The sequence below is a fragment of the Podarcis gaigeae genome (assembly GCF_964106915.1).
Source record: "Podarcis gaigeae genome assembly, chromosome: 3".
Taxonomy (NCBI): domain Eukaryota; kingdom Metazoa; phylum Chordata; class Lepidosauria; order Squamata; family Lacertidae; genus Podarcis; species Podarcis gaigeae.
The window spans coordinates 94,229,027-94,255,407 of record NC_139680.1 but is presented as its reverse complement, the minus strand read 5'-3'; the positions used below and the strand labels follow the sequence as shown (position 1 = coordinate 94,255,407).

Sequence of the window (26,381 nt, the reverse complement as noted above, 5' to 3'; positions counted from 1 at the left end):
ACTTCATTAGGCAGGTGAATGCTGTGAAGGGCCTCCATTGAGAATCTCAAAGACCATGCCAGAGGATGTATATGTGTCTATCTCTGTTTGTGTGTGTTTAAATGTTAAAGCCAGCACTTTGAATTGGGCCTGGAACAGAGTTGAAGGAAATGCAAACTGTGAAGCGCTGGCACGATAGGTTAATATTTACCATTCTCCACCAGGAACCTGATAACTCTTTTTTGGTCCAAATGAAGTTCCCAAAATGTTTTTGAAGGCAGATAAACACATTGCAGAATTCCAGCTGGGAGGTTACCAGAGTGTAGGTAACTGTAGCTTCAAGTAATAAAGTCACTCTTTGCCCACATCATGGGTCCCCCCCCCATGTGCTATTCAGAACCAACATACAGCAAGTGTCCTCATTTTTCAGGAACAGTCCCAGACTTACAGAAGCTGTCCCAGTTTCTGATTTGATCTTGGAATGTCCCACTTTCCCATAGGATGTTCTTCTTTTCACCAGAGAAATGTTGGAGGGTGTGGAGTTATGTGACCCCCGAGCCAAGGAGATAAGTTACTATGCATCCTTTGGAAGACATCTGAAGGCAGCCCTGTCTAGGGAAGTTTTTAAATGTTTAACGTTTTACTCTGTTTTTATATATGTTGGAAGCCGTCCAGAGTGGCTGGGGCAACCCAGTCAGATGGGCCGGGTATAATAATAATAATAATAATAATAATAATAATAATAATAATAGAATAAGATGTCTCTATTTTTATTGGAGAAATGTTGGAAGATATGATACAGCCACATGCAACAGAGCTCAAACAGTTCTTTTTTGCATTGCAAAGTACACATGGAAAGGAGCTGAGGTGTACTACTGTATACTGTTTACTCCAACAAGCCTTCCATCACAAATATAACATTCTTTCCCATGGTCCCTGAAAGATGACCAAATACATTGTAGCATAATCCTTGCTAGACCAAAGCACAAAGAGGCCATCTCACCATCTCTGATTCGGAGCAGGCTGAAAAGTTCCCCTTATGTCCTTTGTAACTAAGTTTTGGAAAACTAATCTTTAAATAGCCATGTACACAAAGAACTCTTGGGTTAGTGGTCATTAATAACTAGAGTGGAATTTCGTTTTATTGATCATCACTATAATGATAAAAAATTACTTTCTAAAACCAATTATCCTGTTGTTTCAGTGGGTGTTTATTTTCAACCTGGTATAGAATAATTCGTTTGATATGAAAGATTTTCATATTATTTTAGTTGCGGATTGGTGGCTGGTAGCAACTCCCACATCTTAGAAGCCAGTTAATCAGCCATGGCTCTGAAATGTCTGGCTTGAAGTCAGTCTGCCCTAGCAACATCTGTCTTCTTTATATGTTTTAGATTTGAGAAGTGCATTTGCTGTAGGAGACTGTATATGATCTTTATTAAAAGCTAATAAAATAACAGAGACAGGCACTGATTCTTGTACAATTCAATGGGAGAAGGTGCAAAATAGGAATTCTGTTTTAAGCCAAAAGCAATTCATAAATGTTGAGACATTTCTACATTTTATTCCTCTTGGGAGAAGAAAGCTTGTCCTTCCAAGCATAGCCAGGTGTAAGCTATAACTTATGTTCTGGCTGAAATGCAGGTTATATAGAACATGTAATTTCGGATTTGATGTCTCTCATACTGCATTTGTGAACACTGTTTAATATCCATGGAAATGTTTTAAGATTCACATTGTCTGTGTCATATACCCTTCACACACACACACACACACACACACACACGACTATTTGAAACCATTTCTAATCTGTAGCAATCTGGTTGTTTGTTGATAACAGAGGAAGGTATTCAGTACTGTAACCACTTTTGTTGAAAGATAGAGCTTCGCAACTAACGTTAAAGCTTTACTTCATCTTACCCTTATTTACGTCAAAAAGCTCTACACAAATATTCGCCCTCCGTAATTTTCTGAGAAACATAACTGCACTTGAGGATATTATATTTTTACAGTGCAAAATTTATGTCACAGGGTGATGAACAGGGAATTGTTTCTGATATTAGTTCTTTATAAATGTAGTGTTAACATAGGAACCACAACCCTATGCGTGTTTGTTTCAAAGTAAATTCTACTGTGTTCAATGGTGCTTTGGTATGTATTGTTTAGGACTGAAACTTTAGGCTGCAATCTTGTGCACACTTAGCTAGGGAGAATGTCCCATTAAACTCAGTGAGTCTTACTTCTGAGTAAACATGTATAGGATTGTAATTTTGGCCAGAATTAGGCCTCAATACCTCAACAGTAAAGAGCAGAAGGCTGGTTCACAGCTGCATAGTTATTTCTTGAAAACTGCAATTTTAACTTGCCTCTGGTTAAATGTCACCATTAAAATCTGGATGAAGGTGGTATATAAATTTAATAAATTCATAAAACAATAAATAAATAAATAAATAAATAAATAAATAAATAAATCTTGCACACAGAAAATTCTCATTCAGCTCTCCTTACAATTTGCAGCAAACAGAATTCCTGTTTTGCATTTTCTCCGTCTGTTACATTAAAGTGCATAAGGAACACATTCAGCCAAGATAGTTTCCCTTGTATCATCTCACAGGTTTGCCACATTCTCTTCCTCCCTAAATGGCTGCATGACACACTTGATGAATGAGAATGACCTTTTTGGAGAGGTGAGGGTCACAGGGCAGATGTTTGGTGGCCAGGACTGTCCCTGTCTTAGCCTTGATTGTTAATTTGCTTCCTGATGTACTCTGTGCATACATAAGAGGCTGCAAAACACAGGCAGATTTTGGAAGGCAACCATATTGCATTTAATAAGTCATTTGTACTTCCACTGTGGACATCTTACCCAAATAGAAATTAAAATATTACAGCTGCATTTGAGCTGCTTTCTCTTGTTTAAAGAGAATGAAATCAATGGTATTGAAACTACAGCAGATTACACTTCATTATTTTTGTTCATTACATTACTTTCCGTGGAGATGATATTTAAAGAGAAAAAAAAATACTGATGATCATTTAACACAGCCAGAATTCACTTAAATGAGCTGCCAGAAGAATAGAACTCTTAAAATAATTGATTCCCCCCACATCATATGAAAAATGTATAATACTGTACAATGAAGTCCTTTTAAACAAAAGTCATTTTGTGTCCATTAAAGGAAACATAAAACACATTGTGGTGCTTAATTAACATACTCCTGAAAGAAATGATTTCCAGTTCATAAATTTACAAAATACTGAAAAAATATGGCAAAGGGGGCTTTTTATGAAAGCTAACCTTTGTTTGAGTTTGTTACTCATTGGAACAGCACAACAATCAAACTTGATATCTGGATCTTTTAATGATAAATTAGCTACGCTTGCTCCTTCTGTAGTTTGGCGCCCATAGTGCTGCTGCATTAAATCTGCTGGATGTATGGAGCGATTTGAAAATGACAACTATCTCATGACAGGCAATAGCAGACCGACAGCCTTTGGGGGGAAAATCTATACTGACCTCACCTCCATCCAACTCCTATTGACAGTTGTCATTCAAACTGTGATATCACATAAACACTTTCCGATCTGCAGCTTAAGTTTTCATAGTAGGGCAAAATCCTGTTAACTTCTGACCCACCTCTCAGACACCAGTCTGATGCATTTATGTTTGCAAACCATTGACATATCTTCCAAGCAAAAATCTATGGCTGCTGATATACCCTCGCTCACTCAGATACTTTTAAATTCTAGGCAAACATTTATTTGTTAAAATTTAAACAACTGTAATTTCATTGTTTACAGAGAGTGCACAAAACTTCAGCTACACATTAGAAACTAGGAAAAAACCTTGCAAAAGTTTGTTTATTTCATTTATCTTTCCCACCTGGTCCCAAATCTCCTAGGTGGATTAGAATGTATTCTTCTCATTTTATGGATTAGATTGACAGAAAGCACATAACTACACATTACAATAGACATGGAACTTCCACTGAAAACAGCACTTTGTGTTGAATTCTTCTGCTCTGCTTCATCATGTGCGGTAAAACTCACCTGTGGCATGACTCCATCATACTACGTACTTCATCTGTTTTCCTGCACTTTATTAGCTCCCACTAGCAAGGCAACACATAGAGTGGTGAAGTCAATTTACAGGAAAGTTATACTACTCATTATGGAGGAAGAAAATTCAATATGGAGTAGCCATTTTCAACAGGAGACCCAAGTTCATCATAGCAGTTAGCTCCACCTTAAGTGCCTTTTCCAATGCCTGAAGTCCTATGATTTTCTATTTCCTTTGCAACTTCCACCTCCTTTGCCCCTAGTATTGGAATTAAAAAGGAGTCCGAAGCCTGTGTTCTACCTATATAGAGATTTTGGGTCAATATACTGTATTGTGATGTCCTTCAAGGATCTCAAAGAGGCACCCTCCCTGTGGAATGCCCTCTTCAGATGTCAAGGAAATAAACTATCTGGCTTTTAAAGGCAGCCCTGTTTAGGGAAGTTTTTTAGGACTGTCGTTTTTATGATGTTTTTAGATAAGTTGTAAGCTACCCAGAGTGGCTGGGGAAACCCTGACAGTTGGGTGGGGTATAATAGTAATAATAAGAATAAGAATAAGAATAAGAATAAGAATAAGAATAAGAATAAGAATAAGAATAATGGCATGCATGATCAGTTCTTCCTCTCCATTTTTACAACATCCCTGTGGGGATTAGATTGAAAAACACTGACTGGTCCAAGGTCACTTGGGGAACGTTGTGTCCAAGAAGGCTTTGAACCTGGCTCTTTCTGGTCCAAAGTCCAATACTCTAGCAATTACACTACATTATACTGTCTCTACTTTAGGTTGCTGGCCAGTCTTTTTAAAAATGGTTATTACTACGAATCCAACTGGCCCAATTACATTATGACAGTTCGGGGGGCTGAAAATTCAGCAGAGTTCAGGCTTGGCTTGGCAAAGTTTTGTTTGTTTGTTGAAAATATTTTTATGCTGCTTTCAGGGCAGGGTGGGTGGCGGGGGAGGGGGAGAGGACTGCACAGGCAGCCTATCCTGTACTACAGTACTACAACAATACAATCATTTAAAAAGCATCTGCTATCTACTGACCTATCAGATTCCACCAGTGACTTCTTATGACCTGCCAGATTCTAGATGTTGAAAGACATAGGAAGCTGCCCTATGCCGAGTCAGAGCACTGGACCATTTTGCTCAGTGCTGTCAATGCTGACTGGCAGCCACTCTCCATGGTTTCAAGTGGGGGTCTCTCCTTGTGCTATTTGGAGATGGCATGGGTTGAGACTGTGGCCTTTTGCATTCAAAGCACATGCTCCACCACTAAGCTACTGCCCTTCCCCATGTCAAAAGCCATGTCTTTTCATGAGAGTGCCAGGGAAGCTAAATTAGTAGCCACCAGATTGTTCTTAATACCTTCTGTTGCTAAAACATTTCAGTCAAACAATATGCTTATTATATTTACCCATAAGTAGGGAAAATGTCATAATGCCATAGTTTCCTCTATTCTAACCATTTTATCCTCCTCTTCCTTTTGTTGTTGTTGTTGTTGATGATCATATTGGCTGTGCAAAGTGACACCACTTATCTCATTGCCACCCAATAATATAGATTGCCCAGTGAATAGCGTGAGCGACTTGTTTATTTGTCCTCTGCCCCTAAAATCTATCTCTATGGAAAGAGTTCAATAATATCTTTATGGCAAGAGGCAAACAAACAGGATTCAAGGAGGGGGAAACCTAATGTAACTGTGGCACTAAAGCATAAAATAAAAGCACAGGGTTTAATTTAAGAAAGACAACCCTGGAAAAAGTGACGAAGATTTCAACCGTAATTTCATGATGGAGTTTTTGTTAGTGCCTCTAATTCACAGGAGCTGAACAAATAAGATCTGGTCTTCATGGATGTGTGGCAAATATGAACGTAGAATGAAAGGCTGTCCTTTAAAATTAGAGATAGTTTGGAGATATGGATTTATTCTTAAGGATATTTTCCTTCCTGGGTGTCAGGTGCCATTTGTCACACCCCGCGTTTTGCTGTCCATCAAGATTGGGGGGGGGGGGGTGTGAGGGAGAAAAAGAAGTGCTTTATATAACGCAAGAAGTTTATGTCAACAAACGTTTTACGCAGAAAGAGGCAGTCATGCACCTTTTACTAAAATAATCGTAGAAGAGGAGTTAATTATTGTGGACATGCTACAATAGGATTCAAGCAGGGCCCACTGGCAGCAGGTGTCAGCATTGCCCTTGAGCCAGTGTACCAACTGGACTCATGCACTACAGCCCCGACTGGGCTAGGCGAGCTGGGTAGCACTGCCAGAGACCTCCTTTCCCACAGGAACAGGTGACAGTGCTGTGGACTCACAGCTTGGAGCTGAGAGCACCGGATTCACTGTCTCAATAATACAGTCGTTGCGCAGCAGCGTTTTGCAGAGTCTTGCAGAGTATAAACCACTCGGAGAGCAGCTCTGTAAAATATCCTCCTTTATTCTATAACTACAGCTATAATACAAAACTATATACAGAGCTAAATATTCTGAGCATAAATCAATGCTATACTCTGAGTGCCTGCAGCTGCTCTTAGCAGCAATCTTATCTATAAACACGATCTCTTGCACTCTCTCTCCGACACACTGACTGACTCTCTCACACACACAGAGACTGACTCACTTGACTAATTAAGTAGAGAGCAGTACATTGCTCTTCCTCTCTGTAGAGTCAGCAGAGACCTCAGGAGATTCTCAGGAGATTCTTGGGTATGGGAGGGGTGAAATCTCCTCAGCAGGCAGCTACAAACTATGGTTTTTAATTTCCCACAATGCCCCAGGGCATCATAGGAGAGGGCCTGCTTTGCAGAAGGTCCTGGCATACTTGGAGCTAGTCTTGCTTATAGCAGATATAGCCATCCCAGAGGCTCCATAATGCTTCACAGTTGCATGGGCCACTGTTACACACGTCTTCTGTTCTCTTCTATACCTGAATAGAGCTCTGAAATCTGAGCACATACATTCCTAGTTTCACTAGGCTATACCTGGCTCAAGCCCTGCGCTCTCCAGCAATCCCAGCCTCTGCATCCTATATTGTCCATTCTTTCTGGGCATTTGACATTAAGGCAGCTCTGAACACGGGATTTGGCTCCTATGAGATACTTACAGCTCCCCTCTGCTCAAACCTATGCATAACACACAAATAACAGAGCACAGCTTTCTAATCCACAGTTATGTTCTGTGCCAGTCCTGGATCTCTTTGAAGGACTGGAGAAGACCGAAGAAAAACTGGTGTTAGGTGGAAAAGGCAGGAGCAGAAATGAAGAATCCACAGACTACTGAACACGTATTCTGCTTTGTCAGATCTGATCTTTGCAGTGGCACTAAAGAGATAAGCATGAAGTGACATGAAGTGTTTATTACCCAGGTAACAAGGAGACAACAGTGAAAGGATCAAGGCCCCTTCAAGAAGGATACAGCTGTCCTCAAAGCACTTAATCCCAGCCAATGGGCTTTGGCAGAAAAACAGGTTGCTTAGATAGCTTTGTTTCACTGTGCATAATTGCTTAAATCCAGGCTTAAAGGAGTTAAGCGCTCCCTTTTGGCTACTGATGGCACTTCAGTTTGATGGAGCCTTGGCAGAAGGATGGGGGAGGGCACGGAAACAAAGAGAAAACCTTTATTTCACCCCTATCCAATTTCGACAATCCATTCTCCATAAGCTTTCCCAAGCTTCATGTGCTTCCACCACATGGCGTTCTCTTGTTGAAAAGAACAAACACTGTTTGCCTGAAATAATGTAATTAACTCAGGATCAGGAATAAAACACAGATAAGTTACATGATATGCCCTTTGGGTGGGTGGGTGGGGTTCGTAAATGAAACCATGATACAAATGGCAAAGACCAGCATTCCCAGTGGCTGCTAGTGACTCTGGAGTTTGTGAGAATGGGGTGGTTGTTTCCACCTAGAGAGGAAAAAGCAGATAGGAAATTCTGGTTCTGCCTAAGTGAAGAAGAATGATGTAGAATGTAGGCAGCAGCAGAAAGAGTTACCAGGATTGACTTACCCATTCTGTGGTGAGGTTACAGTGGACACTCATACATCAACCCCCCCGAAAAGGAAATGCATCACCAGAAAAGAAGCCAAAAGATCATATAGACTTGCATAGAAGTTGCACCTGCTGCTTTATATATATTAAGATGTGAATCTAGAAATAATTGCTGTAATTTAAATAGAAATTCAATGCATCTCTCCATAGTGGAGAAAACTTTGACCGTATGACCCATGTCCCTGCTCATTTTACACATTTCCAAAATAAAGGAAAAAAGGAGGAATACATTCACACATAGATGTATAGATGTAAATTAACACATAACGAAGATATACATCTCACTGTAGCGAGGAAGACTGTGGCTTAGGTGACCTGTGTGGCTACTCAGTCTGCTGACCGGGTGCTGTTCATGGGCAACTTCAAGGCCTCTGCTCTTCTTTCCTCCAAAAAGTTACATCCATTCATAATCAGAATACACTCCTTGACATGTAAGTTAGTTATATCAATATACTTGTGTGGGTCTACTCCAAGTATACCTTTATCTTTAGCCAGGCTTGGACTGGACAGCTTTTGAAATGGAGAACTGTCCTCTGCAAAGCAGAACTCATGGCCACCCTAGGTGAGGTGGATCACGAAGTACCAAAGGAGTGGCAGCCTCAGAGAAAAAGAAAGAAGGAGCAGGCAGCAGGGCTGGACTCATTTCATCTAGCCCATCTTTCCTATGAGATGGGAAACTAACCTACCTTCCAACGCTAGGCTGGTGGCTCTATCCCAGCGTTTCTCAACCTTGGGTCCCAGATGCTGTTGGACTACAAATCCCATTATCCCTCACCACTGACCATGCCGGCTAGGAATGATGAGAGCCAGTGTGGTGTAGTGGTTAAGAGCTGTAGACTCGTAATCTGGGGAACCGGGTTCGCGTCTCCGCTCCTCCACATGCAGCTGCTGGGTGACCTTGGGCCAGTCACACTTCTTTGAAGTCTCTCAGCCCCACTCACCTCACAGAGTGTTTGTTGTGGGGGAGGAAGGGAAAGGAGATTGTTAGCCGCTTTGAGACTCCTTTGGGTAGTGATAAAGCGGGATATCAAATCAAAACTCCTCCTCTTCTTCTTCCTCTTCCTCTTCCTCATCTTCTTCTTCTTCTTCTTCTTCTTCTTCTTCTTCTTCTTCTTGTAGTCCAACAACAGCTCGGAACCCAAGGTTGAGAAAGGCTGCATCCTATCCAACTAGGTTAACGTGAGAAGCTCTTCCCCATGTCAGTGTTACATAATATAACTGTTGCTACTTAATGGGTAAGTGTGTGTCTGTAGGGGTCTGGAATCCAGCTGTGGGCCCAACTGAGCTGGTAGGCTCCTGGCAGCTTTCCAATGGAGCCAGGTGCTGATGCTCTGAATACCAGACATGGGGCTGAAACAACAGGGGAAGCCTGCTCACAGTTCCTGTTTTCTCATACCTGTTCCTGGGAAAGCGTTCCAAATTTGAGTGTGCACGTGTGCAATACAGGCTTCAGTGTGCAATACAGGCTTCAGTGCCCTCCTTCAGGTCTCTAAAAATAACATCTCAAGAAAGAGGGGTGCATCATGATTCTAGCACATGTATGTAAATGCATATAGACAGACACAAAATGCCCATGAACTGTTGCTTTCAGTTCCCTCACAGCCGCAAAACCAGTGTCTGACTTGCAGTTATTCTACGTATGTCATTCATTCATTCATTTTTTATTTAAAACATCACTAGCCCTCTGTTCATTACAAAAAAATGAAAACCCCAAATTACAATTGTGACGCATTAAAAACCTTATGCATAAGAACCGACAAAACCAAAACTGGCACTGTGGTAAACTGGCACATCAAGGAGAAATATTTAGCACAGGCTGCTCCTTGATTAGCTAGTTTACTGTAGAGAAACAATCTTAAAGGGGAAAAACCCTGGGGGAACATTGTAGAAATATGACACAGCTACCATCTGAAATGGTGTTCTCTTATCTCAGTGCAGAGCACCTTTCAGTGGGAAAGTAGTGAGAAGAAGATTCTCACCTCTTTACTCCACAAAACACCCCTCCATCCCAAATGCAACTGGTGTGAATGGGTAGACTAGGAACCTGCACTGGTTCATTAAGTTTTTGCTATTCCAGCCTTTATGGCTGTGGCCTCAATGCTATCCAGATAGCTACCTTGTTCCTTTTCTTTCTCTCATGTATATATGCAGGGTTTGTATAGGAAGTGGAAGCCTGGAGTTGGGCCTTTTTCAGGAACATTTGTTAAAACTATATCTTCCAAGAAATGCATTTTTCTTTCCTGTAACACAGCAGCAGCAGCAGCAGATCAGACAGAATACACTGTGGCCTAGTGCACACAATGGGTAGTTGTAAGATAATGTCAAAATGCCAACCTAGTTGCGGGTGGTGTGCTGTCCGGTGAACTGACTGGCATGAAAAACAATGACCCTGTTGACGTACTCTTTGTTCTACTGGGCAGTGATAGTGACATCAAGTGGATATATTAGTGAATTATATAGCTGAGCTGCTGTGATAAAAAGGAACTGCTCATGTCAACAAAAGGCTTGATTGTAACGCGGGCTGCTAAAACAGCCTGCTTCCTCGACTTCATTTTCAAGCTTTGCAAATTCAGAGAAACTTGTTGCTTTTTGTAGAAGTCATAGCTTACACCAGAGGTAGTTAACCTGTGGCCCTCCAGATGTTGTTGGATTGCATCTCCCATTCCCTGACCATTGACCATCCTGGCTAGGCTAGGATGGATGTGAGATGGAATCTAGCAGCATCTAGAGGGCCTTGTGTTAGTCACCCTTAACATTCTGTGCTCACTGGCTTCCATCATGTGTTCCATTGCACCAGAAGCGGTGTACTGTAGTCATGCTGGCCATATGACCCAGAAAGCTGTCTGAGGACAAACACTGGCACCCTCGGCCTGAAATGAGATGAGCGTTGCACCCCATAGTCGCCTTTGACTGGACTCAACCGTCCAGGGGTTCTTTACCTTTTACCTTACTATGATTCTATAGAAGTAGTATAATAATTTAATATACGGTAGTTATTAGCCAGGTGCTTCTACTGTACTGCTATTGGTGAATGCTAAAAACATAGAATCATAGAATCATAGAGTTGGAAGAGACCACAAGGGCCATCGAGTCCAACCCCCTGCCAAGCAGGAAACACCATCAGAGCACTCCTGACATATGGTTGTATCGAAATGTTTTCTCACACCAGTGTCTCCTTGTATGTGGGGAGCTTTGTCTCTACAAAGACAAAGGCTCTTTATAGCCAAGGATTTTTAGTGAGGGGGTAAATTCAAATAAAGGGACGCAGGTGGCACTGTGGGTTAAAGCCTCAGCGCCTAGGACTTGCCGATCGAAAGGTCAGCGGTTCGAATCCCTGCGGCGGGGTGCGCTCCCGCTGCTCGGTCCCAGCGCCTGCCAACCTAGCAGTTCGAAAGCACCTCCGGGTGCAAGTAGATAAATAGGGACCGCTTACCAGCGGGAAGGTAAACGGCGTTTCCGTGTGCGGCTCTGGCTCGCCAGAGCAGCGATGTCACGCTGGCCACGTGACCCGGAAGTGTCTCCGGACAGCGCTGGCCCCTGGCCTCTTGAGTGAGATGGGCGCACAACCCCAGAGTCTGTCAAGACTGGCCCGTACGGGCAGGGGTACCTTTACCTTTACCTTTAAATTCAAATAAACGTTCCCCCCATTATGTCACTACTTTCTGCCACTCCCAAACGCTTAAATTAGCTCCCAGACTTGAAAGCCTAAATTTCTGGGTCTGCCTGTCTCCCCCCCATTCCGAATAAACATATCTGAACTTGCTGAGCTGTTGACCTGATACACTATACTGGGTTTTTTGTTTCATTTCCCCTTTAATCTGGGACAACTCCCTTTGACTCCCTGCCTTTTCTCCAAGGCAGGTAATAGAATCAAAGTTGGAAGGGACCCTGTGGATCATCTAGTTCAACCCCCTACAATGCAGGAATACGCAGCTGGATCGAACCTGCGACTTTGGCGTTATCAGCACCACACTCTAACCAACTGAGCTATCCAGCCTGTCATAAGATCAGGCTGTCAAAAACTGGGGAGATGAGAGCTCTCAGGCAGAACATATCAAAGTTACAACAACCCCAGGTTTCTACTTGCTTCTGCTTCCAGGATAGGAAATACTCACCCAGATGGACCAATGGCCTAATCCAGCATCGCAGCTTCTTCCTGTGCCATTTTCAGGAGAGGGAGTTTCAAATGTGAAGCATAAAACAGCTTCCCCTCAAATTAGCTGTAATCCAAATTTTAAGCCTCCATTGCCGAAAATGTGCATACAGGTTTCTTCCACATTAGCAACATTAAAAACTATGGTACAAGCAGCATAAGAGAGGCCTTGTGTGAAATAATGCTCTTTTTAACACCCTTTGAGGGCTACTGACAAAATGATCTAAGATTTGTCTAGCCTTTACATTATGCATAGAGCGGGCATGGCTGCCTGTGAGTTTTTAATTCTGGCTTTTCTTTAATCTGCATTCACCATGATCCTATTTTAAAATCCCAAGTTTCCTACCGCCGACGTGTTAGCGTTAGGACAGTACAACACACACACACACACACACACCAGAAAAGAGCAAGCGAGAAGGAATATGTCACATACTGACTACAGGGAAACAGTGCAAAACATCTAATCACAGCAGTGCCAGCAAACTTGAACCTGTCCGAAAAGATCCCAAGCTCTCAATGTTTAATTGCTGTTGATGGCTCTTGGTCAGTCATGCATGGCAATGCGTGTGTCACGCTGCTTCCTGCCTGTGTTCATTCCTGTCAGCCTTCACTCCAGGTGATGGAGCGTTGCTTCTCTGACCATGTTCAGAAATGGGGCGGGGGAAACAGAGCTCTTGCAGACATAGAGCAATGTGGATTCACATAGCCAAAAGCGGGGGGGGGGGGGGGAATCAGACCAAAATCTGGACAGCCAGGGCTGGTTTTCCTGCAACTTTTTTCTTACATGAATGCTTTAAAAATAAAAGTCAAACTATGGAGTGTCTGTGACCTCCAGCATTCCAATTGGCAAGCTTCGATTCTTCTGTTGAATGCAAGCTAGAGGCTGCATGGAGCAATTTGAATTACAATTGAGGTGCAATGAACATTAGCATTTTTGGTGAACTGGAGCTTTAAAACTGCTGATTTAAACAGCTAACAAGAAAGAAAGCTAGGCAGGAGAGGAGGAGGAGGGGAAACAGAGATGCAACTTAAATCATCTCGAAGCTGCATAATAGCATCCTGCCTCTTTTCTGAAAGTGATTGTTTAATGGTTTATAATACGCCAGGCCTAGATTTTGCCAAGCACTTAAATATGTGGCATGCATTTGCTATGTGTGTGTGATCTCATCCCAAACAAGCAAAGCTTATGTTACATTCTTAAATTTAAACATCCTAGACACTAATCCTGAATGCTGCCATTCCACAACTCCACTTTCATATTGCTGCAGTTTGTGATATTCCATTGGTAGTGACCTCCCAAGACATTTCAGTGCTTCAAAAATGCAACTAGCATGCCACATGTTAAAAATGTAATTGAAAATTTGCTGGTTTTTTTAATGGTTCCACAAAATCTAATGCCTGAGGTGGGTTGCATCACTTTGCCTGGCTCTATAAATTGGTGGAGCAATAGATGTACAAGGCAACTATTTACCTAGTAAATACTTATCTAAACCTATGTGTAAGCTCATTACTTTGACCACTCATGACAAGAGGGAGATCTGGACAGAAAAGAACCGGTGACGCAACACACTCCTTTTACTACCTGCACTGTATGGACATGACACACCAAAGCTGAGTAATGAGCTCAGGTCACTGGTAAGTCTAACTCAGTTATATCTACATTTCTTATCCCAGAAATTGAACCTGGGACCTTTTGTGTGCAAAGCATGTGTTTACAAGAAAACCACATCCCTTTCCAAAATCTGTAGACTCAATTTGTCTCACTGACTCAAAAAAGCAGCTGGCATATAGTGATGATATGAAATAGCCCCCATGAGCCTATGATCTCTCTTTCACTTTGTAACTCTTAGGATCCAGTCCCAACCACATCAGGGAGTAAGTCCTGTTGAATTCGGTGAGACTTTTGAGTAGATATACAAAGGACTGAGCAGTTGGACCTATAAAACATTGATCCCATGGTGATAACATATTCAAATTTTCTGGGATTATTATTATAGTGATCAAGTTTAATATTTGGTGAAATATGACTACAGATTCATCTTCAAACTAGTTTCTCCAATCAATTACTTTTGGGCATGATATCCTTTCTTTCTCGACATTTACTATTTTAAAAAATTAGTACAAAACTCTGCTTGTAGTGGCAAAAGAGCAATTTCATAATCAATAGGTAAGGGATTCCATACAACCAACCAATCATTTCCATTTCCTTGGCAATTTAGAGAAAACATTGTTCATAGTACTGGAATGAAAAGCACAAGTTCACTTCCGCCAGCAGTCTGGAATAGATGTTGATGTTAATTCTTTTGGTCCTTTTTCTTTCTTTTTTTCTTTTTTTGGTCATGGAAATAAAATGAAAGATCTCAACAAAATGATCTGGGGAAAACACAAATCTGTCCAGAAGCTAAGAACGGCTGAGGCAGGCAAAACACTACCTTCCTCCCACTGCCCTGTCATTGTAACTGCAACCTGACATGTCAGCCTTGGGGGTGTGGTTAAAAAGGACCTGCCCTCCAGGGTATGAAAGGAAACTTCAGCATCCTTGCTCATTCGGGTCTTGTATAAAAACTGACAGATGTGTCAAAGGTATGATGGGGCGGTGAATAAGTAATAGGGCTTGACAAGCTGGACCTCATCATTCCATTCAGCCCAAGGTGAGGCAACAGTCAGGGCAATTAAAAAAAACATGCAACATTCTAGATGGGCGATTATGATATAGTTCATGTTTTTCATCTATGCTCCCTTATGTCAAAGGAAATAGATACGTATTATGAGAACACATCTAGGACCACAGCCTATACCCTGGTATAATAATGGTTTGCACTATAGTTTAAATGTCAACTCCTTATGTTTGTTTTTACATAAAGAATGCCAGACTTTCAACATGGATTGTGGAAAGAGCAGGTTTAAGCAGTACACATTTAATAATAAGGACAATGATTATCTGAATGATCGTTGGGCGTTTTAGTCAATGGTGGTGTTACAGCATGGATCTCAGAGGTGAAGAGGCAATTATTTGTCTGCTGAACCACCCTAATCCCTAGACATCCATAGGTCAACTTCCAGTGAAGGATCCAATTCAGATATCTTTGCTTGCAAAACATACACGCTCAAATTCCTTCTCAAAGTATCTGCTTTATAAATGACACATGGATGGCAAAGTGCTGCCTAACTATGAAAAAATACACTTTCTTTAGAGAAAAGAGAGAGAGGGAGAACGTACGAAATGCTCTATTTTTCTAGGTATCGTCTAAAGACAAAAGCCCCCAACTGTACACATTTATTTTATGTGTTTAATATCATTTTTCCACAGCAACCTTACAAAACACCCACCAGCAGAACTGAATCCCCCTCCCTTTGATGTCTTTTGGGGGCCAGCTGATAACCTTTTTAGAAATGCCCATGCCTTCTAATTTAACCTTTTGATTTGTTTTCATGATAGATTTTTTTTATCTGCTTCATTGAAATCGCATTGACAAATTATTATTAGTTAAGCTTTTAGCCCCCTTTTATACTGTAAACTGCTCGAAAAGTTTCCAGACTGAAGAGTGGGATATAAATATTTGGGATACATATACAAATAAATACTGCAATGACAAGGGCATAGCTAACTGTGAGTATCCAAACACAGGAGGGATGCCAAAAGGATTTATGGGCTTGGCATACAATACATTGGACGCTTTCCTCCAGTTGCACAAGAGGACAGAAATATGAATGAAATTTGCCTTCGCTTTGTGCCATATGCAAATTTGTATCCTCTTTTGCAGCTGGAGTAAAGAGTTCAATATATAGGGTCACACACAAGTAATAAGATGTCTGACAGACAGAATGTCAACAATTGAAGCTTTCTCCATAAATGTATTTCCATTTAGCCTTCTCCTGTTGTATTTCTGCCAGCCACACAACTCCTGTTTTCCCTTAATAACAACTCTTAATCCTGCAAAGAACTGAAGTGTCTTGAGTTGTAAATAAGGATGAATTTGTTCAGTTTGTAATCTAATGCAAACTTACCAGTTTCACATTTCCTGTACCAACACAAAAATCAAAATAGCTCTCTGCTCTTCCCCACAGCATTTGCAATGCAGCTCTCCAACCAAAGAATGCATACAAAAACATGTATAGTGAAAAGCGTGTTCATTCTTACCATAATCAGTAAAAACTATAAAAAATGAATTATATTAGGGGGAAATTGCTTACAAAAATGCATATGCTAGGTAAAATTCCATATAAAAATTAGTGTACAGTGGTACCTCGGGTTACAGACGCTTCAGGTTACAGACTCCGCTAACCCAGAAATAGTACCTCAGGTTAAGAACTTTGCTTCAGGATGAGAACAGAAATCGTGTGGTGGCGGTGCAGCAGCAGCAGGAGGCCCAATTAGCTAAAGTGGTACCTCAGGTTAAGAACAGTTTCAGGTTAAGAACGGATCTCCAGAACGAATTAAGTTCTTAACCCGAGGTACCACTGTATTAGGAGCAATGAGTGCAAATTTTCACATGGATTTTTGTTTTGTTTTTAATCATAAAGGTATGCAGAAGTAGGGCAAACCAAACTTAAGCTTGGAAAATGAAAAACTGAGAGAAACTTACATTAAAAGATCTGTCCATTCCTAGCTGTAAGCCTAGTAGCTGTAAATTTAAATTTTTGAAAGGGAGGAGGTCAAGATTAAGGGGGTTAGGACTAGCATCAATTTATCTTTGGTTCTCAGTATGACATTCACTGCAAGACCAAGCGTAGTATTTCAGATGGCGGGGGGCAGGGGTAAAAGACATTTAAGATTTACAATGATTTAGGTTCAGATGCCCATGGTTGGATAAATTCAAGTTTGAATTGCTTAAAATCCAGCTGTGTAACAAGCAGGCAGGAGTCAAACCCTTCTCCCCCCCCCCTCAAAAAGCATTTGAGTCTTAGATATGTATATACTCATTTCAATGTTTATACCAAAAGCAGTAACCCACCTCCAAGAATCATCCTATCTTTCTCTCAGGGGTGAAACTGCTTTCCTAAAGATCAGTCATTGCCTTGATCTCATTTGTTGTCTAAAAACACTAATGCTACACCTGGTTACACACTGTGGGAGCCCAGGCTCAGACATAATGCTAAGCCAAAGCACGTCTCAGCTTTGGGCAGTGTGGCGGCAGCAGGACTGGGGAGGAACAAAGTGCCCATGATTTTAGCCCCATGCACCAGTGTGTTCACCTTTAAACCATAGCTAAGCTTAATGCTGGTTGAAAGTAATGTGTGAACCAGGCCAGAGTATAAAACAGGTCCCTGAAATAGGGATGTTTCAGTTGCATGAGTTTAGGCTTGGTATGGGGATTAGAGGACTGTGCCAAAGGCTCGAAGGTAATCAAAATAATCACTGTTTGAATTGCAGGTGCCAGAGCATTTTACTTAAAGTGAAATTCAAGGTCAATTTGGAAGGTCTGAAGGATGTTGAAATGTTATTTCTCAGGAGGGTTTTGCACATCTCCATTAGAGACTGAATCCGGTCAAAGTAGTCAACAGATTAGCATATTTCTAAGACTGCCTCTGTAACCCTAGTACTTTTTTTAAAAAAAGCAGAATTTTTCAGTTAGGAAAGTGACAGGAATGAACAAATGATTAACAGGAAGACATGTAAACAACTCACAAGGAAATAGGATAGCTGCATATTGGCACAAAACCATCATGTAAACAGATAAAAGTGAATGCTCAAAAAGGTATTACCATGTATTTTTAAGTTAGCTATATCTTTTAATTGGTTTTATACTTTAGTCTTTTTATTTTGCTATGGGCTTTTACTTATATGTGAACTGCCTTGGCATTTCTTCTTGAAATTAAAGGTGGTATATAAATTATTTTAATACTTATAAAAATAATAATAAAGACACACATATAGCCAAACCATCAGATAAGCTTTTCACAAATAAATCAGGCTATGTGCTGAATAAAAAGGTTGTCTGGAGAAGCCCCACTGTTCACATTCCTTCTTTCTTTTACACTTTCTTTCTTCTGACATTTCCTCTCCTGGCTTGATTCTGCTCTTAGCAAGCTTTGTGTTTTAAGAGAGTGCCAGGCATGCACACTTTTAATACTTCCACCCTGGTGCTGTCATCCTTGTCAAATATCTGGAAGCTTCTTTGCCAGAGTGCTGCTGACATAAACTCTGGCAGAGTCCAGGAAAAAACTGTGCTTTCCCTACAGGGCTAGAAGAAGGAACTGAGAAGCTGATTGCCACCCATCAAAGTGTCTGCAAGGAATCCTTAGGAATGACCCACATGTCACTTTCCAACTTGCAGTCTGCTAAGATATGTTGGAAAAGTGCCCCAAACAAGCTTGAAAAGTGTAATAATATGGTTATGGCCAGAGTAAACCTAAGCTTGTGTACTCAAAAGTAAGTCCTATTGAGTTCAATGAGACTTATTCTAGCATTAGCATGCATAGGATTACAGCCTATAAATTGTGTGTGGCAAAGATCATCCTCTACTAGGGCCTCAGACTTTTTACGGTACATGCTCTTTCTGGCTTTACAGAGGCATGTGGCTGCAAGTGTTTTTAGCTTCTTCCACACATGAGATTTTGAATACAAGAAGGAAAAAAGCAAAGAGAGAGGGAGAGAAATACTGCAAGCAGGTGCTAGCAATTTTAATTTTATCCATTTATTTTGCTTTCTCAAGGCCTATTCATAACACCACATTGACACAACAACAGAGTAGGCCATGAGTCAGATCTAGTTCAGGGGAAGTGGATAATGTGACTTCCTGATCACAAACAAAACTCAACTTGTATTTAGCTGGAATACAAATTTATGCTTCTTGGGCAGCTGTTTCATTTCTCCATTATCACTTTAAACAAAGCACACCCAGGGACAGACATACCTTGTATGTGTGTTCAGGCAGTTAGTGACCTACATGATGGCGGCTGGAGAAGGAGGAGAGGACAGAGGGTGAAGAAAGAGCTGTGAGTGGAGGGTGGCCCTTTCCCCATCCTTTGGACCCCCTGGAGAACTCCACAAACCTGGATCAGGGTGTGGAGAGTACAGGTGAATGGGGCACAGCTGTGTGCAGCCTAAGGAAGTACCATTCACCTTGGGCCTGCCCATAAAAAAGCAAGTCTATACAGTGAGATATTAGGGTGATGCCTGCTGTTTTCCAGGAACTCCTCTTGTGAGACATTTGTGGGTGAGTTGAGTAAAGGGAAGTTTGTTATTATATGTATATTAATTTTGTTTTGCTGCTTCCTCCAATGCATTCCTGGCCTCATAAGTCTTTTCTCTCGGCTTCTCTCTCCCCCTCAGCCACCCAATAAAATCCTTGCTGCTTATTTTGCGAAATGGCAACACCAACAGTAAACCAAAGGGGAGATATGGGCAGATTTATTTCGAGCATGCGTTGGCAAACCACGTATCTCGTAGTATCTTCTGTCCCATCCTCCCTGGCGAACTTATTTTGGGCATTTGCTGGCACACCACTAATCCCGAAATATTTTTGCCTTATTTACCCAGTACGCCTCGCAAAAAAGAAAAGAAAGGGGGAGATAAAGGGAAGTTTTCCTTCTGCACATATGTTTTCCCTCTGCACATAACTGTTGCATTATAGGGAAGCATTGCATCTCTTTCTACACATAACTGTGGCCTTATGGGAAGTCTTGCTATGGGAAGTATTGCTTCTTTTCTCTTGCATTCTGGGAAGTCTCGCTTATAATCTTCTCTCTGTTTCTGCACACACTGTACGAACCTGCTCCAAACACCAAGACATTCCCTCATCGCTCCGTTCACCTAAAGTTCATGGTGACTTGTACTCCATGCATAGCTGACCACATCTATAGAACTTGATTATTGTATTCTTTCATGTTATGATCAATCATTAGTAATTGTTTCATGCCATATTAATCTTTAGTTAGGAGGTTTCATGCTTGTCTAGTCCCAACCTCGTTTCCTAGCCTTTAATCTACCAGTGATTAATGTTCACATGTAATTCCCACCCCTCACATGTAATTCCCGCCTTGCATTTGCATTAACCAATAGGCAATGAGTTTCTTTGTGTTTGTATCAACCAATCAGCCACAACCACACCTGTGGCAATGTTTGTAATATTCAATAAAAGAGAGTTCCCGGGGCTTCCCCGGCAGACGCCTCTCACATGACACCTACTACTCGTCTCCCGTGATTTTCATTCCTACAGTTGAGAGTCTGTTTGGACCCTGGGTGAGAAGCCGCAGGCTGAGAGGGAGGGAGTACCAGAAGGAAAATGAATTAATACTGATTTGCATATATTAGTAACTTTGCATTAATATAACATTTTTATATGTAGCCGTGTATCTTTGTAATACAGTATTTCATTTACGTTGTCTGTTGGCACTTCCGTTTTTTTGTATACCACTTAGAGGTGTTTAAAAAATATTAAGCAGTATAGAAATTCATAAATCATCAATCAATCAATTGCTATATGGGGTTCTTCCGATGGCAGCAAATATGGTACTTCCCCACCCCCCTGGGTAGAAAGAAGTGTGTCTTGACACTCTGTGTAGCTGCCCCCTGTTTCTGGGACCAATGTTGATTTACTTCAAAACATGTTAAGAAAGAATCGCATTCCTTTGAGTTTAGCCAGAGGGGAGAGTCAATTGCTGTGATGGGCCTGAAGATGAGGAAGTGGAAAATAAATGAAGGTTTAGGGAGGGTGGGTTATTTTTAAAAAAACAACAACAGGAAATGCAATTTGGATTTGGGAACCACATTTGTATCACATCCTACCTGATCTCAGGGTCCAGGTAGCTTCATATGGAGAGAGGTGGTCCTTGAGGTATTGTGGTCAACTCTGAACTTGGTGCCACAAGAGGGTGAGGTGTTGTTCGGCTCCAGCATTTTGGGAGGCAGTAGTTGAGAATCCCTGAATGGGTACGCTGTAACTCTTACATCTTCCTAGAGAAATGAACTTCTGGAGTAGCTAAAAACTACAAACAAATGTTCCCACTGCCCATTTTCCTGCCCTCTCCCTGTAGGCCCAAGGTGTCCAGAAACAAGTGCAAGAGGTGTGAAGGAAGAAGCTTAGTCTCTAAGGCTCAGAGAAGGCCAGTGAGTTGCCCATGACAGCAAGGAAGAGCAGCAGTAGGCCTCAAAGGTTTGAGTGTAGGCCCCTTGCAGGAAAGTGGGGCTCACCAGAAATGCCTACCCTTGACAGCCCTGAAATTTTGAGGGCAGCCAAATGAGGACGCGGTAAAAACTGCCAGTGCCAGAAGTCTAATGTGTGGTGAGTTTTTGACCATATCTTAAGCAGTCCTGCCAGGCTAAGTCCACTTCCCCTCAGCTTGGGAAGAACTAGGTAATGGAGCCTTTTGATCCAACCCGCAGTCTATATGTGAACTTCTGTGTGTGAGGAGCTCTGAGGTGCACCATCTAACCTCTCTTAGGTTCCTATACCAACAATCTAGGAACTTTTACCACTTTATAACTAACCTAAGTTTTATTGCCTTTGCAACTTCTGTGAAGCACTTGAACCTGACCTTTGAAGGGTTTGTAAGCAAACCATTTTTTTTTAACTTAACCAAAAGTGTGTTCTTGTGCTGGGGGGAAAGGGAATCTTTGGGGGAAAACCGTTTTAAGGGGACACTTTTGAACTTAATTAAAGGGACTTATTTTAAAGGTCTAATGGTCTGTATCTCCATGCTTTCCTTTGCTGTATATTTTATGAATTTAAATCTCTGCTGGGTTTCTCTCACCAAGGAGTACTTGCCCCAAGCTTTGATCTTGGCATCCAGGAATTCTCCTTTATATATTTTTTCCTGCACCAACAAGACTAGCCATCAATTTGGAAGGCATATCTCACACAATATGGAATTTAAGAATTTGTGAAGTTCTTCAACTGGGGTCCCCAATATGACATCCTTCTAGGTGCTACAAAAGTTCCCTTAGAGGGATGTCATATTGGGGACCCCCCAAAAGTGCCTGTTTATTATGGGGCATGGGGAGGGTGTCTCCTTTTTTGCCTGGTTATTTGTTTTGGAGAGGTGTTTTGCATGGGGTGTTGGCATGGGGTGTTCTGAGCAACGCCATTTTTAATTTTGTAGAACGTGTATTTTGTGATTTCTATTAGCGCTTCTTATATTTCCAAACGTGCTCTTTCATGTTGCTGTAAGTAAAGTTCCTTCATGAAAGTAACATCTTCAAATGAGAACTATTGGTAGGAGCAGAGGGCAGGAAAGAAGCTATTTTTTATTCTGTTTTGCATGTGATATAGAAACCTGTATTGGGGGTGGGGGAATCGAAAACATCTCATTTCTGTAGTACAGAAAAGCATCCCATTATCCAAGTGCACTGGAGCTCTTTCTAAACACCTGGCTCAGGGCTCTTCTTTTAATAAAAGAAAAAATTGCTTTGAGCAAATACTGTAGAATTTTTTTTGAAAGTGAGAAATATTGTTAATGTGGAGAAGCTACCAACATAAGCCTGAATATGATAAACCAATTCATTCATCTTTAAGGAACAGTTTTATTTAACACAATTAATGCTGAAACAAATATTTAGAGTGAACTTTGGATTTGATCAGTTCTGTGTATTTACATGATATGAATTTGATTTGGGGTGTTTATCCAAGTGACACAAGTCCAACTATAGTTATCTAAGCAGCTTGGGCAACGTGCAAAATGCTCAGATAATGTGAGGACTGCTGATATACTGATCTATGGCTCCATGGATGTCACACAGGACACATAATGAGCCTATGAGTAATGAGAATATCCTATCTGCAAAGATTAAAAGAGAGATATTAATGATCACAGTTTGTGGGCTGGTGGAAATATTATTCACCCTATGTGCAGGGCACAGAAATGTCCTTACAGTGGTGATAAACACAGGGGAAATAATATTTTGAATTCACAGTATTAGGATAGATTGAAGCTGCATAGCAGCAGCACTGCTGCTTGAGGTATGCAACACAGAATAACAGCACATCTTAAGAAGGGCCGGCCCTACCATTGGGAAGTGTGAGGTGGCTAATTTTGGATGTCAGGAAAGGGCAAGTTTGTTGATTAATTAACCTTGTTATGTGATTTTCTGTGCACCCTGATTTGGGGACAGGGGTGACATTTCCTATTCTGTCTCTGGCAGAAAAAATGTCTTGGGCTGCTTCTGATCATAAGAGTCACATAAATGTGATTCTTCTCAGGTTTTCTGAGATGGAGAGGGAAAAACTATGTATGCTGTCCTAACCTCTTGAAGGAAGTGTCTGACTAAAATACATTTTAAGATGCTAACCAACCAGTTATGCTTATACAGCTGATCAAGATGGAGTGTGGCCTGAAACTTGCTGTTATTTTACAAATGTAATATGTTCTGATTTTCCAGTGTGGATCACTTTCCATACCCAAGACAAACTGATCCACTGTTTTAGTTGCTTCTTTCATAATCTAGGTGATTTCCTTTTGTATCTCCTTTTTCCCTTGAACCTCTGCCTGTTTGTCCAATATATCAGGCAAACAGATTCTGCTTGATCTGCCCCTTTTGTCAGACACAATACCATCAAAGGCAGTGACAGATAGGTAGCCATGTTGGTCTGCCATAGTCAAAACAAAAAAATTCCTTCCAGTAGCACCTTAAAGACCAACTAAGTTAGTTCTTGGTATGAGCTTTCGTGTGCATGCACACTTCTTCAGATACACTGAAACAGAAGTCCCCACAAATCAAAGGCAGTGATTTGTGAGCTTCAGAGAGCAGAGACAATGTGTGCTTGGGTCACTGGTAATTAAGGAATGTCAGTGGTCAAGAAGGGCAAAAATCAGTTCAAGCCAAACTGAAGCATTTAGGTATTTTAGTGCTGCATCCTTTTAGGTCTCTCTCAGCTTATAAATATTAATTTAAAGACTACCAACAAGAACAGTAAACGGATTTAGGCATAAAACTTCCTGTCAGTAGTGATTTATGCCCAATAAAAGGAGAGCTGGATAGAGAAAGCCTGCTTCGCTAAGTTTATGATAGACAGTGAAACAGTGCCATCAAAATAAAAATGATTCCACCATGTAGCTTGCTGTATGGGGTGCCTCCGTTCTTAATCAGCATCATGCCGGTGATGTTTTCTTATTTATTGTATTGTTTTCTTTCATAAAGACATCTGATGTGATATGGTTAAAGGTCTGGGGCAGTGTAAAGAATATAAGTGAGCTCTTATTTTTGTGTTCTTATTACCACATACAGGGCAATGCTAACTTATCCATTTTGCTGTTTTCTTTTTGCTAGCTGAGTGTTTACATTGAATGTGAGCACGTCAGCATAATTTTTGGAGAAGTGCTTTGTCATAAAGTCAGCACCACCCAAAAAGGTGTCACTTAGGAACATAGGAAACCACATAGCAAGTCAGGCCACTGCTCCATCTCTAGCTCAATATTGTCAATATTGGCAACAGATCTCCAGGGTTTCAGAGAGAGGATGTTCACAGCCCTACCTGGAGGTGCTGGAGATTGAACCTGAGGCCTTTTTGCAGGCAAAGCAGATGCTCTACCACTGAGCTTGAGACTCCCTACCAAATGTTGTTGTTGTTGTTTAGTTGTTTAGTCGTGTCCGACTCTTCGTGACCCCATGGACCAGAGAACGCCAGGCACCTCTGTCCTCCACTGCCTCCCGCAGTTTGGTCAAACTCATGCTGGTAACCTCGAAAACACTATCCAACCATCTCGTCCTCTGCCGTCCCCTTCTCCTTGTGCCCTTCATCTTTCCCAACATCAGGGTCTTCTCCAGGGAGTCTTCTCTTCTCATGAGGTGGCCAAAGTACTGGAGCCTCAGCTTCACAATCTGTCCTTCCAGTGAGCACTCAGGGTTGATTTCCTTCAGTATGGAGAGGTTTGATCTTCTTGCAGTCCATGGGACTCTCAAGAGTCTCCTCCAGCACCATAATTCAAAAGCATCAATTCTTCGGCGATCAGCCTTCTTTATGGTCCAGCTCTCACTTCCATACATCACTACTGGGAAAACCATAGCTTTAACTATACGAACCTTTGTTGGCACCCTACCAAATACCATTTGCAAAAGCACAAAGATATAGACAGGTCAGGTAGATATGAAAAATTACTTTTATTATAAGTTATCTGGTGGGTAGAGACACGAGGCTGAATATTTTGCATGACTGCTTTGCTCTCGAGTGTGACTGCTTTGCTGTTAGAGGGAATTATTTTAAGGCCTGGTTTATAAGCGTCAGGAGCCACCCTGCTATGGCAGCTATTTGTGCTATGGATGATGGGGCCCATAAAAACATAATAATTGCCCTGCTGGATCAGACCAATGACCTGTCTAGCCTAGTATCCTGTTCCCCTTTATAGCCAACCTGATGTCCACAAACTAAACATGAGAGCAGGAATCCTCCCACAGCTACTCTGACGCAATGAATACAGTGGTACCTCAGGTTAAGAACTTAATTCGTTCCGGAGGTCCGTTCTTAAACTGAAACTGTTCTTAACCTGAGGTACCACTTTAGCTAATGGAGCCTCCCGCTACCGCCGCACGATTTCTGTTCTCATCCTGAAGCAAAGTTCTTACCCGAGGTACTATTTCTGGGTTGGCAGAGTCTGTAACCTGAAGCGTCTGTAACCCGAGGTACCACTGTATTTAGATGCATAGTGCCATAGGTCTTAGAGGTAGCATATACAGTAGCTACCATGACTAGTACCAATGAATAGGCCTATCCAGTCTTGGTTCAATCTCCTTTTAAAATTGGTGACCATCGCCACATCTTGTGGCAGTGAATTCCATAGGTTAACTATGGCCCCATGTTGTTTGACAGATTAGGTGTGTTTTAAACTGTTGCCTGCCTTGATAACATTTTTTTGGTAGGGGAAAAAGTGGTATATGATGCAAATAAAAAAGTAAAAGGCTAACACTCTGTTTTTCCATAGTTTGTCTTGCTGAGACTTGAAATTCTCAGGACTCCTCCCAAAGATCTGCTTATCAGCATTCTTGTTCCCAGTTGCCACCCACTATGCAGCTGGACATATGAATCAAGCCTAATCCTTCTTTCTTTCTTTTTTGTGGGATGTATGTTGAATCAAGAGGGACAAAATTTACAAGTGTTTCTGCTATGCAACTTTCACATTCATTCCAATAAGGCTTTTTACAAGTGGCACAAGTAAGCTTTGCCAAAATGAATGAAAACTGTGTAGCAGTGTAGCAGTGTAGCACC

At 41.4% G+C, this 26,381-nt stretch overlaps 1 long non-coding RNA gene across 1 annotated transcript in view; it reads left to right on the top strand.

Annotated features, from left to right (window-relative positions):
* Positions 1–21,359: 21,359 nt before the first annotated feature.
* The window catches only part of LOC310842119, a 68,058-nt gene continuing 63,036 nt past the window's right edge, over positions 21,360–26,381 (top strand). Inside the window, exon 1 of the long non-coding RNA XR_014562888.1 lies at positions 21,360–21,467. This is a non-coding gene — a long non-coding RNA (uncharacterized lncRNA). The remainder of the gene's footprint in view (positions 21,468–26,381) is intronic.